This window comes from Lynx canadensis, chromosome A3, assembly GCF_007474595.2.
Source record: "Lynx canadensis isolate LIC74 chromosome A3, mLynCan4.pri.v2, whole genome shotgun sequence".
In the NCBI taxonomy this organism is placed as follows: domain Eukaryota; kingdom Metazoa; phylum Chordata; class Mammalia; order Carnivora; family Felidae; genus Lynx; species Lynx canadensis.
The window spans coordinates 72443899-72458714 of NC_044305.1; positions in this window are offsets into that span (position 1 = coordinate 72443899).

Sequence of the window (14816 nt, forward strand, 5' to 3'; positions counted from 1 at the left end):
TTGCAACCCTGTGTGGCCCTGCATGGGTTGGTGTCCATCCCCTTGGCTGTGAGTGTGACTAGCGAACTGTTGCTAGTGTCATCTGTCCAATGTCAGGTGTCATGTATTCAACCACCCCCATAACTGTGGGGCAGCAATATCTCCCTCATCAACAGCACAAATAGGAGGGGATTAGAATAAGCTACCTCTCTTAATACTGCAAAATGTCTTTAGAAAAAGATCCTTACAGTGGCTGTCTAAAACGTTTTGGTGAAGTAGGTTGGTCTGAATGGAGAATGATGTTAAGGATTTGGTTTTGCACATGGCTTTGGTCTTACCTTTGGATTCTCTGCCAAAGAAGGATATAGACAAGAAATGATAGCCAAATAGCAAACATAGTAATACTTTCATTAACTGCACAAGGACCCAGTTCAACAATGGGATAAAAAAATAGACTATAAGCTAGATTACAGAAACTGACTTAGAGTAGGAGGCCAAAGTGAGCCCTCTTACTTCCCCTGGGATTTCTCTTGAATTCTATATCCTCTCCAAATAGCTGCATGATTATGGATGACTGGGCCATCAGCTCCATCCAGCTGCAGGTATAACAGAGTGTTAAAATGGCCAGGCCAGCTGAGATAGACCCTGTTTGGTTTGTCCAATTCCTGGAGACAGGAAGTCCACCATCCCTGAGCAATGACCTTTAACACAATGATCCTACCCACTGGTAAGTCCAGTTCTAACAGTCCACTGAGCAAGTTTGTTCTCCAGCATAATGAAAGTGGGTGGAGAGAGGGATGCCAGAAGTGGAGCAATGGTTTCCTTTTAAACCACGAACAAAGGGGAAAGGAAGTTCCTTCTTCCAAACAGGAGTGAACACAGTTCAGGTAAGTTAACTGTATCTGCAAACAGAGTAAAGCAGAAATGAGAATGATTTTGTGGTAAAATATACTGTTTGGACCAGAGGATCCAAACTGTGGAGCTGTGAGATCAGTAGGCTCAGTGTGAAGACAGAGATCCATGCCTTGTGAGCATGTCAAGTCCAAAGCCAAAAGGGGGGTGAAAAATACCCTTGCCCTTGCCGAAAATAGGCAGTCTGATTTAAAAAAATGAAACCTTTCTTACATAAACACTAAGGTCTCGGGACACTCCAGGATTCCAGTCTCTGGTACCCATAACTCTCCATGAAAAGTTCCAGAAGCAGGGAGAAACCAGCGGGCTGGCAGAGAAAGAACGGGGACCATATAAAACTTAGTGGACATTTCTGTCATTTATTCAGGAAACATCTACTGATGCCAAGCACTGTGCCTGGGGCTGGGTGCACAGAAAGGAATATGAGAAAATCCCAACTTTTAAGTCATTTATTTTCTGATGGCAATGCTGCCAGATGACAAGTGGCTGAGCACCTGCCAGGTGGCAGGCAGTACACTATGGACCATCTTATTTCAGCCTCACAAGAACACAATGAGGAAAGCAGGCATGATAATTATTACCACTTTATGATAAGGAAATTTAGGTTTAGAAAGACAAAACTTGACTCTCTGGAGCCAAGCGTAGATGAGAGGCCCACGGAAGAGAGTAGGAAGGGCAGAGAGGGGGTGCGTGCTACATGGACTGGCAGGAGGGAGCCAGGGCAGTAGAGGGGCAGCCAGCCCACATGGCAAGGCAGAGCCCCAGAGTCTGGCTTGCAAAAGTGGAGGGGCCAGACTGGGTGAGTTCTGACAGCCAGCGGGACTTAACATCTGGAAAGTTATAAGTCAACAGCTCTGCTCGGAGAGGAGGGCTAGAGGACAACCAACGGGAGGGAAAGTTGTTGAGCCCAGCTTGGCAGGGAACAAAGGTGCTGGGAAGTGCCATCTCCCTCTCCCATCCCCCAGCCAAAATCCCAAAGGGAACCAGTTCCCATCAGGGAACTTGCTTGCACCATGCAAACACCCAATGCTGTGCTTCTGCGGATCCATCCCTCTGACGGGTCTGACTCCCTCCCGGTGCTGCAGGGCCCCTCCGGAAGTGGATCACCAAAGGAAAAGCGAAGTGAGCCTCCCCTCCCGTCCCTGTGCACCTTGCCAATCCACCCCAGCTAATATGCCAGATCCCATCAAAGCAGCAAAAGCCTGGCAGTGTGCAAGTAGCCCAGACAGGCCACACCACTCCACAGTGAGTCCTGCCCCAGGGGAGGGGAAGATAAGGTCACACCAGTCTGACTGTGGCTCAAGCAGTGGGCTGGGGGCAGACATCAGTTCTGACTGTGGCCCCACCCACCAACATAAGTCACTCCAGACAGCACAGGGGAAGTGCCCTGCAGTTTGGAGCCACCACAGGGACTATCCAAAATGACGAAATGGAAGAATTCTCCTTAAAAGAAACCCCAGGAAGTAGCAACAGCTAACGAACTGATCAAAAACGATTTAAGCAATATAGCAGAAAATGAATTTAAAATAATAGTCATAAAATTAATCACTGGGCTTGAAAAAAGTATAGAGGGCAGCAGAGAATCTATCACTACAGAGATCAAGGGACTAAGAAACAGTCAGGAGGAGCTAAAAAATGCTATAAATGAGCTGAAAAATAAAATGGAGGTGACCACAGCTCGGATTGAAGAGGCAGAGGAGAGAATAGGTGAATTAGAAGATAAAATTTTGGAAAAAGAAGAAGCTGAGAAAAAGAGAGATTAAAAAAAATTCAGGAGTATAAGGGGAGACTTAGAGAACTAAGTGACATAATTAAATGAAATAATACATGCATAATTGGGATTCCAGAGGAGGAAGAGAGAGGGAAAGGTGCTGAAGGTGTACTTGAAGAAATAATAGTTGAGAACTTCCCTGAACTGGGGAAGGAAAAAGGCATTGAAATCCAAGAGGCACAGATAACTCCCTTCAGACATAACTTGAATCAATCTTCTGTACAACATATCACAGTGAAACTGGCAAAATACAAGGATAAAGAGAGGATTCTGAAAGCAGCTAGGGATAAACATGCTCTAACATATAAAGGGAGACCAATAAGACTCGTGACGGATCTGTCTACTGAAACTTGGCAGGCCAGAAAGGAATGGCAGGAAATCTTCAATGTGATGAACAGAAAAAAAAAAATGCAGCCGAGAATCCTTTATCCAGCAAGTCTGTCATTTAGAATAGAAGGAGAGATAAAGGTCTTCCCAAACAAACAAAAACTGAAGGAATTCATCACCACTAAACCAGCCCTACAAGAGATCCTAAGGGGGGAATCCTGTGAGACAAAGTACCAGAGACATCGCTACAAGCATGAAACCTACAGACATCACAATGATTCTAAACCCATATCTTTCTATAATAACACTGAATGTAAATGGACTAAATGCACCAACCAAAAGACATAGGGTATCAGAATGTATAAAAAAACAAGACCTATCTATTTGCTGTCTACAAGAGACTCATTTGAGCCCTGAGGACACTTTCAGATTGAAAGTGAGGAGATGGAGAACTATCTATCACGCTACTGGAAGTCAAAAGAAAGCTGGAGTAGCCATACTTGTATCAGACAAACTAGACTTTAAATTAAAGGCTGTAACAAGAGATGAAGAAGGGCATTATATAATAATTACAGGTCTATCCATCAGGAAGAGCTAACAATTATAAATGTCTATGTGCCGAATACGGGAGCCCCAAATATATAAAACAATTACTCACAAACATAAGCAACCTTATTGATAAGAATGTGGTAATTGCAGGGGACTTTAATACTCTACTTACAACGTTGGATAGATCATCTAGACACAGGATCAATAAAGAAACAAGGGCCCTGAATGATACACTGGATCAGATGGACTTCACAGATATATTTAGAACTCTGCATCCCAAAGCAACAGAATATACTTTCTTCTTAGTGCACGTGGAACCTTCTCCAAGATAGATCACATACTGGGTCACAAAACAGCCCTTCATAAGTATACAAGAATTGAGATCATACCATGCATACTTTCAGACCACAATGCAATGAAGCTTGAAATCAACCACAAGAAAAAGTCTGGAAAACTTCAAAAAGCACGGAGGTTAAAGAACACCCTACTAAAGAATGAATAGGTCAACCAGGCAATTAGAAAAGAAATTTAAAAATATATGGAAACAAATGAAAATGAAAATACAACAATCCAAACACTTTCAGATGCAGCAAAGGCAGTCCTGAGAGGAAAATACATTGCAATTCAGGCCTATCTCAAGAAACAAGAAAAATCCCAAATACAAAATCTAATAGCACACCTAAAGGAAATAGAAGCAGAACAGCAAAGACACCCAAAACCCAGTAGAAGAAGAGAAATAATAAAGATCAGAGGAGAAATAAACAATATGGAATCTAAAAAAACTGTAGAGCAGATCAATGAAACCAAGAGTTGGGTTTTTGAAAAAATAAACAAAATTGATAAACCTCTAGCCAGGCTTCTCAAAAAGAAAAGGGAGATGACCCAAATAGATAAAATCATGAATGAAAATGGAATTATTACAACCAATCCCTCAGAGATACAAGCAATTATCAGGGAATACGATGAAAAATTATATGCCAACAAACTGGACAACCTGGAAGAAATGGACAAATTCCTAAACACCCACACACCTCCAAAACTCAAACAGAAAGAAATAGAAAGCTTGAACAGACCCATAACCAGTGAAGAAATTGAATCAGTTATCAAAAATCTCCCAACAAATAAGAGTCCAGGACCATATGGCTTCCCAAGGGAATTCTACCAGACATTTAAAGCAGAGATAATACCTATCCTTCTCAAGCTGTTCCAAAAAGTAGAAAGGGAAGGAAAACTTCCAGACTCATTCTATGAAGACAGCATTACTTTGATTCCTAAACCAGACAGAGACCCAGTAAAAAAAGAGAACTACAGGCCAATATCCCTGATGAATATGGATGTAAAAATTCTCAGTAAGATACTAGCAAATCGAATTCAACAGCTTATAAAAAGAATTATTCACCATGATCAAGTGGCATTCATTCCTGGGATGCAGGGCTGGTTCAACATTCGCAAATCAATCAACGTGATACATCACATTAATAAAAGAAAAGATAAGAACCATATGATCCTGTCAATCGATGCAGAAAAGGCATTTGACAAAATTCAGCATTCTTTCTTAATAAAAACCTTCCAGAAAGTCAGGATAGAAGGAACATACTAAACATCATAAAAGCCATTTATGAAAAGCCCACAGCTAATATCATCCTCAATGGGGAAAAACTGAGAGCTTTCTCCCTGAGATCAGGAACACGACAGGGATGTCCACTCTCACTGCTGTTGTTTAACATAGTGTTGGAAGTTCTAGCATCAGCAATCAGACAACAAAAGGAAATCAAAGGCATCAAAATTGGCAAAGATGAAGTTAAGCTTTCACTTTTTGCAGATGACAGGATATTATACATGGAAAACCTGACAGACTCCACCAAAAGTCTGCTAAACTGATACATAAATTCATCAAAGTCGCAGAATACAAAATCAATGTACAGAAATCAGTTGCATTCTTATACACTAATAATGAAGCAACAGAAAGACAAATAAAGAAACTGATCCCATTCATAATTGCACCCAGAAGCATAAAATACCTAGGAATAAACCTAACCAAAAATGTAAAAGATCTGTATGCTGAAAACTATAGAAAGCTTAGGAAGGAAATTGAAGAAGATATAAAGAAATGGAAAAACATTCCCTGCTCATGGATTAGAAGAATAAATATTGTCAAAATGTCAATACTACCCAAAGCTATCTACACATTCAATGCAATCCCAATCAAAATTGCACCAGCATTCTTCTCGAAGCTAGAACAAGCAATCCTAAAATTCATATGGAACCACAAAAGGCCCCGAATAGCCAAAGGAATTTTGAAGAAGAAGACCAAAGCAGGAGGCATCACAATCCAGACTTTAACCTCTACTACAAAGCTGTAAACATCAAGACAGCATGGTATTGGCACAAAAACAGACACATAGACCAATGGAATAGATAGAAACCCCAGAACTAGACCCACAAACGTATGGCCAACTCATCTTTGACAAAGCAGGAAAGGATATCCAATGGAAAAAAGACAGTCTCTTTAACAAATGGTGCTGGGAGAACTGGACAGCAACATGCAGAAGGATGAGACTAGACCACTTTCTTACACTATTCACAAAAACAAACTCAAAATGGATAAAGGACCTGAATGTGAGACAGGAAACCATCAAAACCCTAGAGGAGAAAGCAGGGAAAAACCTCTCTGACCTCAGCCACAGCAATTTCTTACCTGACACATCCCCAAAGGCAAGGGAATTAAAAGCAAAAATGAACTATTGGGACCTCATGAAGAAAAAAAGTTTCTGCCCAGCAAAGGAAACAATCAACAAAACTAAAAGGCAACCAACGGAATGGGAAAAGATATTTGCAAATGACATATGGGACAAAGGGCTAGTATCCAAAATCTATAAAGAGCTCACCAAACTCCACACCCGAAAAACAAATAACCCAGTGAAGAAATGGGCAGAAAACATGAATAGACACTTCTCTAAAGAAGGCATCCAGATGGCCAACAGGCACATGAAAAGATGCTCAACGTCGCTCCTCATCAGGGAAATACAAATCAAAACCACACTCAGGTATCACCTCACGCCAGTCAGAGTGGCTAAAATGAACAAAACAGGAGACTATAGATGCTGGAGAGGATGTGGAGAAACGGGAACCCTCTTGCACTGTTGGTGGGTATGCAAACTGGTGCAGCCGCTCTGGAAAACAGTGTGGAGATTCCTCAAAAAGTTAAAAATAGACCTACCCTATGACCCAGCAGTAGTACTGCTAGGAATTTACCCAAGGGACACAGGAGTACTGATGCATAGGGGCACTTGTACCCCAATGTTTATAGCAGCACTCTCAACAATAGCTAAATTATGGAATTGCCTAAATGTCCATCAACTGACAAGTGGATAAAGAAATTGTGGTTTATATACACAATGGAATACTATGTGGCAATAAGAAAGAATGAAATATGGCCTTTTGTAGCAACGTGGATGGAACTGGAGAGTGTTATGCTAAGTGAAATAAGTCATACAGAGAAGGACAGATTTCATATGTTTTCACTTCTATGTGGATCCTGAGGAACTTAACAGAAGACCATGGGGGAGGGGAAGGAAAAAAAATGGTTAGAGAGGGTGGGAGCAAAAACATAAGAGACTCCTAAAAACTGGGAACTGAGGCTTATGGGGTTTCGAAGGGAGGGGTGGGTGGGTGATGGATATTGAGGAGGGCACCTGTTGGGATGAGCACTGGGTGTTGTATGGAAACCAATTTGACAATAAATTTTATAATAAAAAATAAAATTAAAAAAATTAAAAAAAAAAAGAAAGACAAAACTTATCCAAAGTCAAGTCATTAAGAAATGGTCCCAACATCAGGGCACAGTTTGTGACCATTATGGTAAATTCCTGTAAATACTGAATGAGACAAAAAGAGTATCAAAAAAGAAGTAGAATTTCCATTCTATCTATACTCATTTCAGAAGAAAGGACCATAATGGATATAAGTTAAAAAGTATAAAAAATTTTCTTTGAGAAGGTAAAAAAAGAGAAAGTTTAAAGAGTAGGAATCCTAAGGGGGGAAAAATCACAACTCTGACATGAGTAGAAAATGATAGAAGGAAAATAGTAACTTTGGTATATAACCCGATGAAGTACAGGCAACATAAAATTTTATGGCTCCTATATATTTTATTTTATTTTATATAACCTCAAACATTCATTAGGGAAATAATATATTTAAAATAATTCTGTTTTCCCATTAGTGAAACTTTCTGTTCTCACCCAATCTAATCAAACTATATTGCAGTCAAAGCAAAGTCCTATCTTTTACACCAGTCAGGCCCATCTTCAGAGAGAGAAATAGAAGTTTGGAGCAGATAATCTTTTTTTTTAATGTTTATTAATTTATTTTAAGAGAGTATGTGTTTGTGAGCAGGGGAGGGGCAGAGAGAGAAGCAGAGAGAGAGAATCCCAAGAAGGCTGTACGCTGAGCCCTAAGCCCCATGTGGGGCTGGATCTCACCATCTCATGACTATGAGATCATGACCTGAGCCAAGATCAAGAGTTGGACTCTTAACCGACTGAGCTACCCAGGCACCCCTTGAGCAGATGATCTTATGGCTGAGCTTCTCAGTTTCACAGTCTTAATACAGATGAAATATAGCTTAAAATAAAGATTAATAGCAGGCCGAACAAGCAAGCAGGAGCTAAAATATGAACAAAAACCAAAAGGAAAGACTAGCAGGAGAGTCTGTTACCAAGTGGCTGCTGATACAAACTGTACTTAATATGTGGGGAGTTGCTCTGTCCCATGCAATGCACTCCATGAGGGTGAGGTTAGGACACTAGCATGGTCCAACCATTGCACTTAAGGAAGAGGAGTTTAGCAAAGCCCTTTGGTGTACAACTGCTCCTTTAGCCCTGCCAGAGCCGAGAGGAGAAATGTTGGTAGCCCAGTGTCTGGACAAAGGCACAGAGAGGTCAGACTTGTCCCCTGGACTTCTGACAGGGGAGCCAGGCCCTTGCTCATTGTGGTAGCTTGTTACCTTCAATGGTGGCTCACAAGGCTTCCTTGTGGTGCCCGCGATGCTAACTAGCCATGATAATGTAAGGACTATGGTATTTCCCTACCTATTCGCTTCATGGCAAAAAAAATTGCAGTAATACCAGGATTCTTTCTAATGCTGCCTTCCTGCTCTTAAAATATAGGAAATCCTGTAAGATATCTTTTCCTCAATCTTAAATCTTACAACTCATTCTTAAAGCCTCAGAACAACACTGGCAGAGAAAGCAAAAAAAAAAAAAAAAGGAAATTTAAATCAGGAAGGTTGCTAGCCTGCTCCCTGCTTACCCTAAGATGATTAAAAAAAAAAAAAAATGGCTAAGTTTCCAAACTCTTGAAAATCTTATGAATACCAAAATAATTAACTATAACTTGGAGCACATAATACCAGTATAATTACATAAGGGAAAAAGGATAGGTTAGAATAATAGTTTAAAAGCAAGCACCCGTGAATTATTGATTTGCCATGTCATATAAAAAAGATGGGCCTTGGGGCGCCTGGGTGGCGCAGTCGGTTAAGCGTCCGACTTCAGCCAGGTCACGATCTCGCGGTCCGTGGGTTCGAGCCCCGCGTCGGGCTCTGGGCTGATGGCTCAGAGCCTGGAGCCTGTTTCCGATTCTGTGTCTCCCTCTCTCTCTGCCCCTCCCCCGTTCATGCTCTGTCTCTCTCTGTCCCAAAAATAAATAAACGTTGAAAAAAAAAAATTAAAAAAAAAAAAAAAAGATGGGCCTAGGATGTATTTGAGGTAAACTACCCTTATTAATTAAAAGTGTTGTACTTTTCTATTTAAAACCTCACCTGTGGTTTCTTTTTAGGTATATTCCAACTTTTAGGTCAAAGTTCCCATTTTTCTTTAAATGGAAGCTTATCTCCTAATTCTTCACTTGTGTTAAAGAAGAAGAGCATTTTAAAATTTATCATGGGTCTACCCATCCATATAAAAATAATTACCAGCATTTACCAGTTCATCGCCACAGTCTGACATTGTGGCACCAGGAGCTGTGGTGACTGGTGATTGTGTGCGTATTCTTGGATTGCTACGGTTTCTGTTTTACCAACTCTGGCACCTCAACATCAGCCCTAACTGCAGGATGTTTGTGACAATACACTGTGTATGGCAACGTTTCACAAGTAGATTGTGCAAACTTTCACTTTTCACACACCCCATTCCCCCCATCTCTGAATGTTCTCCTCCCCTATCACAGCCTTCCTGTTTTGAAGGCTTCCATTCCTGAAACATCCGCTAGTTTAATTCTTTCTAGTTATTTTTACCCATTCCCACACCATAGTGACCTTAGGAAGACCCTATTTTGAATTTTATGGCCCGTTTTTATGGCTATGACTTAAACAAGAGGTAGAGAAACTATGTGTAGAGGCAATGGGATATAAAAAAGAGAGACTGGTCCAAAAATAAAAAATAAAATAAATAAATAAAAAAGAGACTGATCTGAAAACAAATCCTTGCTGTGTCACTTTCCCAGGGGGGGGGGGGGGGGGGAGCTTCCACCATAGGTAAGGCCAGGGGAGGGTGGTAGGAAACAATACATATTGGGTGCCTACTTTGTGCAAGCTCTACACTTTAGTATAATAGCCCTACAAGGTAAGTTCTTTTATCCCTAATCTTTTGGTGTCTTATTCATTTATTTTTTTAAAGATTAATAAGAGACATAGTCCAAATCTAAAGCTCAAGGGATTTAAATAATTTACCCAGAATCACAGAGCTTTAAAAACAGAGTTAGGACATGGGGCATCTGGGTGGCTCAGTTGGTTACATGTCCTACTCTTGGTTTCGGCTCAGGTCATGATCTCACTGTTTCATGAGTTTGAGCCCCACATTGGGCTCTGTGCTGGCAGCATGGAGCCTACTTGGGATTCTCTGTTTCTCCCTATCTCTCTAGGTTCCTACCCCACTCTCGCAGTTTCCATCTCTCTCAAATAAATAAATAAACTTAAAAAAAAAATACAGAGCTGGGACTTAAACTCTGCCCTGAATTTTAATAGGTATTAGTTCTCCTCTACTAAGTAAAGTATAGAGAATAGTAATTTGTATCATTGAAGGGATCAAAGGTAGATTTTATTGGGCAGAAAGAAATTGAAGAACTTAAGTTTCTTGGCTTACAAGTTAGTTTTAATTACCATTTTTAAAAGCTGGAGATTCTCTAAGGAGTTTGTTGAACAATTACTATGTCCATAAAAAACACTGAAAAGTTCAAAGTCATACAATGTATTTTGTAGGATACAAGGAAGATTTTTCTGCATCAATTTCATTGATAGAATCTGTTATTTGCAAGGTACTTTTCTAAACTAAAATCTCATGGTCCAGTCAGAACAGGCCAGAACATGCAAGGTGTGGAATATATGGTGGATTGCTCAGTAACTAGATAATAAAATGTAATAATGACTTGCAAGGAAGGTGATTGCATCTCTGGAATTCTTCATAGAGCACAAGGACAGTTGCCCCCAAAATAAGCTAGGACACAGAAAACCATCAAAACTAGACAGCTTAGACTAGGGATTCCTAACTTTTTGAGAATAGTAATACCTCAACCAGGTTTCATTTTGCTTTGCTTTCTCAGGACATAATGTGTCTATAGCTATTTTTTTTTTTATTTTTAACGTTTATTTATTCTGAGAGAGATAGAGACAACAAGAGTGGGGGGAGGGCAGCTAGAGAGGGAGGGAGGGAGAGAATCCCAACATGGGGCATGAACACACGAAGCCGTGAGACCATGATCTGAGCTGAAACCAAGTCGGACGTTTATCTGACTGAGCCACCCAGGTCCCTATGTCCATAGCTATTCTTTCAACCAATCTTTACTACCTGAGCACTCTACTGAGGACATCACTCTAGCATCAACACCACCCTTTACTAAAGGCTGCCTGGGACCAGCTCTTTACTCACTCTTTGGTTGTACAGCTTCTATAAAAGATACCATAGGTGGGTTATTTCAAAATAAGCCTTGAATTATGAAATTATAGAGGTGACTGGAATGCTCCACATTCATAAAATATAGGTTTCTTCCTTCAATCAGATAGATTTCCAAACTCATGATTTCTAACAATGATTTTGGAGTAAGCCGGCTATCTAATTGTTTTTGTTATTTCAAGAGATATTTTTATGTACCCATTCTATGTATATAAACATATTCATGCATATACCCAGGATCACTTATATCAGAGTGTTCTATATGATTTATACTAGAGACTTTTACCTTTCAACACATGTAACATCTCATGGTTGTTTTATAAGCTCTCTCTCAAAAGTACAATATAAATCAATTAGTTTTGAATTCAGACCAGAGGAAAACTCAGCGTTCCTTTCCTATCTGTAAGTCATTTGAATATATTCATTTTCAAAGATACACAAACCTAACATTAACATTTCTCACTTCCATTACCCTAAATTAATGTATATTTTGTTATGATAAAATTCTTAGTCTAAGGTAATGAAGTCAAGATAATCATGATGCATGTACTTGATGAAACCTCTAACCTACTAATTATAAAAATAGGGAGAATACTAACAGCCAACTCATAATGGGTGCTTACTATGTTCCAGGGTAAATTCTCTGTGTGTTATTTTCTCATTTAATCTTTACAATACATATATATGAGGCAAATAAACTATCTTTAAAAAAACTAAAAGTAGAGGTGGATATGGTTTTATGCCATATTCTGAGATCCTCACCGGTATCCCATCACTGAAGGATGAAATGAGAGGAAGGTGGACCCTCCTTTCCTATTAGGTTATACAACTGTACCTTCATTATTTTTGGCATTCTCCTAGGGTTCGAAAAAAAGTGTTGACAATTTTCTGCATCTATAACATTTTGGATGAGCAATTTCTATCCTATTGTGTTTCCTCACATATGGTGTTCTAGCTCAAATAGCACTGGTATTTTTAACTTGCACAATATTAGTAAGCCACTTTGAATTACTTCGCTGACAAGAATCCAAACTACCTAACAGAAATGAGAAAATTACATGTATTACTGAAGCTAGTGTGTTCATTGATTTTCAGACATAAATTCCCCAGAAGAATCACTGCATTTTATAGCTGGAGGCGATCATAAAGATTATCTAACCTGACTACCTCTGTTTTACAAGTAAGAATCTACAGCAGGCAGGTTTAAGTGTTTCTCCTGGGTCAGAATAGCTAGTTACTAGGAGAAAAAACTAGTAGCCCAGTGCTTTTTCTACATTAAAAAGACAATAATTATTATAAAATCCACATTATTTTGCAGTGCCCTGCAAAAGATGTGCCAGTAAGTAATTAGCACTTTTAAAAAAAATTACTGGTGGGGCGCCTGGGTGGCGCAGTCGGTTAAACGTCCCACTTAAGCCAGGTCACGATCTCGCGGTCCGTGAGTTCGAGCCCCGCGTCGGGCTCTGGGCTGATGGCTCAGAGCCTGGAGCCTGTTTCCGATTCTGTGTCTCCCTCTCTCTCTGCCCCTCCCCCGTTCATGCTCTGTCTCTCTCTGTCCCAAAAATATATAAACGTTGAAAAAAAATTAAAAAAATAAAAAATAAAAAAATAAAATTACTGGCACATTTTTATAATACTGTGTTATCCTCAGTACTGAAACTTGAGACTTGTGACTATCAGTTCCATACTATCATGTACCATTGCTGTTCACAATTTTTCCAGTATGTATGTCTTGTGTTCCTAACTAGATTGTGACTTCTCTGTGGTAAGCACAATTATCTTTTAAAAATGCTTCTTATATCCCTCAATAAATCTACACATATATGAACTGCTTAATGGAAAGAGATTGACATAAATATATTTAGATTTTAGACTCATACTACACAACTCAAAATAGAACCCAACAACTGTCAGCTTGTATGGATGCAGGTGAATTTGTTGTTTTGAAAGGGACAAGTTGAGAAATTCCTCATTTCTTCACAGCAAGCAGTTGGGATTGTCCAACTCACTCAAAAGTGGGTGGTTTTAGGAGCTTGAAGAAAAGGAATAAAAATTAGAGGGAATGATGAGAGAGTTGACTGAGTTTTTAAGATGTGTGGTAGCATATCCACATCAAATTGCTCAATCAAAACCCTAGCTAATAATGACCAAGGATTGACTGGGAGCCTGGTCCTCCTGTCAGTACTCTGCCTGTATTGAATCATCCACACCTCAGAACAACCTTAAGAATATTTTCATTTTGTGGGCAAGGGAATTGAGGCTCAGAGAGATTAGGTCATTTGCCCAACTGAAACAGCTACCAAACTGGTGGAATAGGATTCAAACACTGAACTAAGGCCTATGGTCCCAGAGTTTGATGGTTAGAATAAAACCACATAAGTATGTGGTGTTTAATACAGTACCCAACAAATGCCTGGTTCCCAAGCAGGAGCTCAGTTAATGTTAGTTACCCCACTTTTGGGTTTTCAACCCACTCTTCTCATATTTATTTACCCACCAGTTCTTAACTTCCCAAACACACATACCCGTATTTACACACTTCACTATTGTTACCATCTTAGGTGGGTAGATAACTAGCTATCAAACTTCTATTCATATATTCTTCCTCATAGGAAGGACTTAAACTCACATATGTACAAATTAGTCCAGGAACCAAACTCGGCTCTCTCTACATTACTCCAGGTAATGTAAACTAAATACATACTCACTGGCTCTGGGTTACAAAACATACGCGTATGCATACCCTGGTTATACAACCGAATTCAACTGAATAAAGCTTCTTCTTTTCCCATTATCCAGGCAAATGCAAGAGTTACCATGACTGATGCCAAAGACTTTTGGCTCTGGTAGTGGAAACTGGGAAGCAATGGTGAAATGAGGTAAGAAAATCCGGGGCCAGAAGGTGGACCCAAGTCATCAACTGCTCTTCCCAGGAACTTGCTCTTTTTGGATAAGTGCTACTCATCCCTAATCCAACCTGCTGCCATAGCCTACAGCCCCCTCCGCCTGATTCTGAACCCCACTCAGGCTGGAGCAGATGCACACACCGCGGGGAGCCTCATTTGCAGGAGATGAGTGTTCCCTTGCTCTATTTTAATGCTTGCTGCCGGGTCGGTGAAGGAAGATTTGCCAGAAATCACGGAGAAGAGCGACAGCCAAGCTTTCTCAAGCAAAGACTAGTCAGCCCACAACAGCGAATCATGACTTGCACAGTATTTAACGGTTCACGTAAACAAGTTTCTCCCCTGCCTGCGTGCACTTTTGGAGCCAGCTCCGGCAGACATGGGCAACGCCGGGGAGGCCTCCTGCGGGGCTCGGCGGGGACG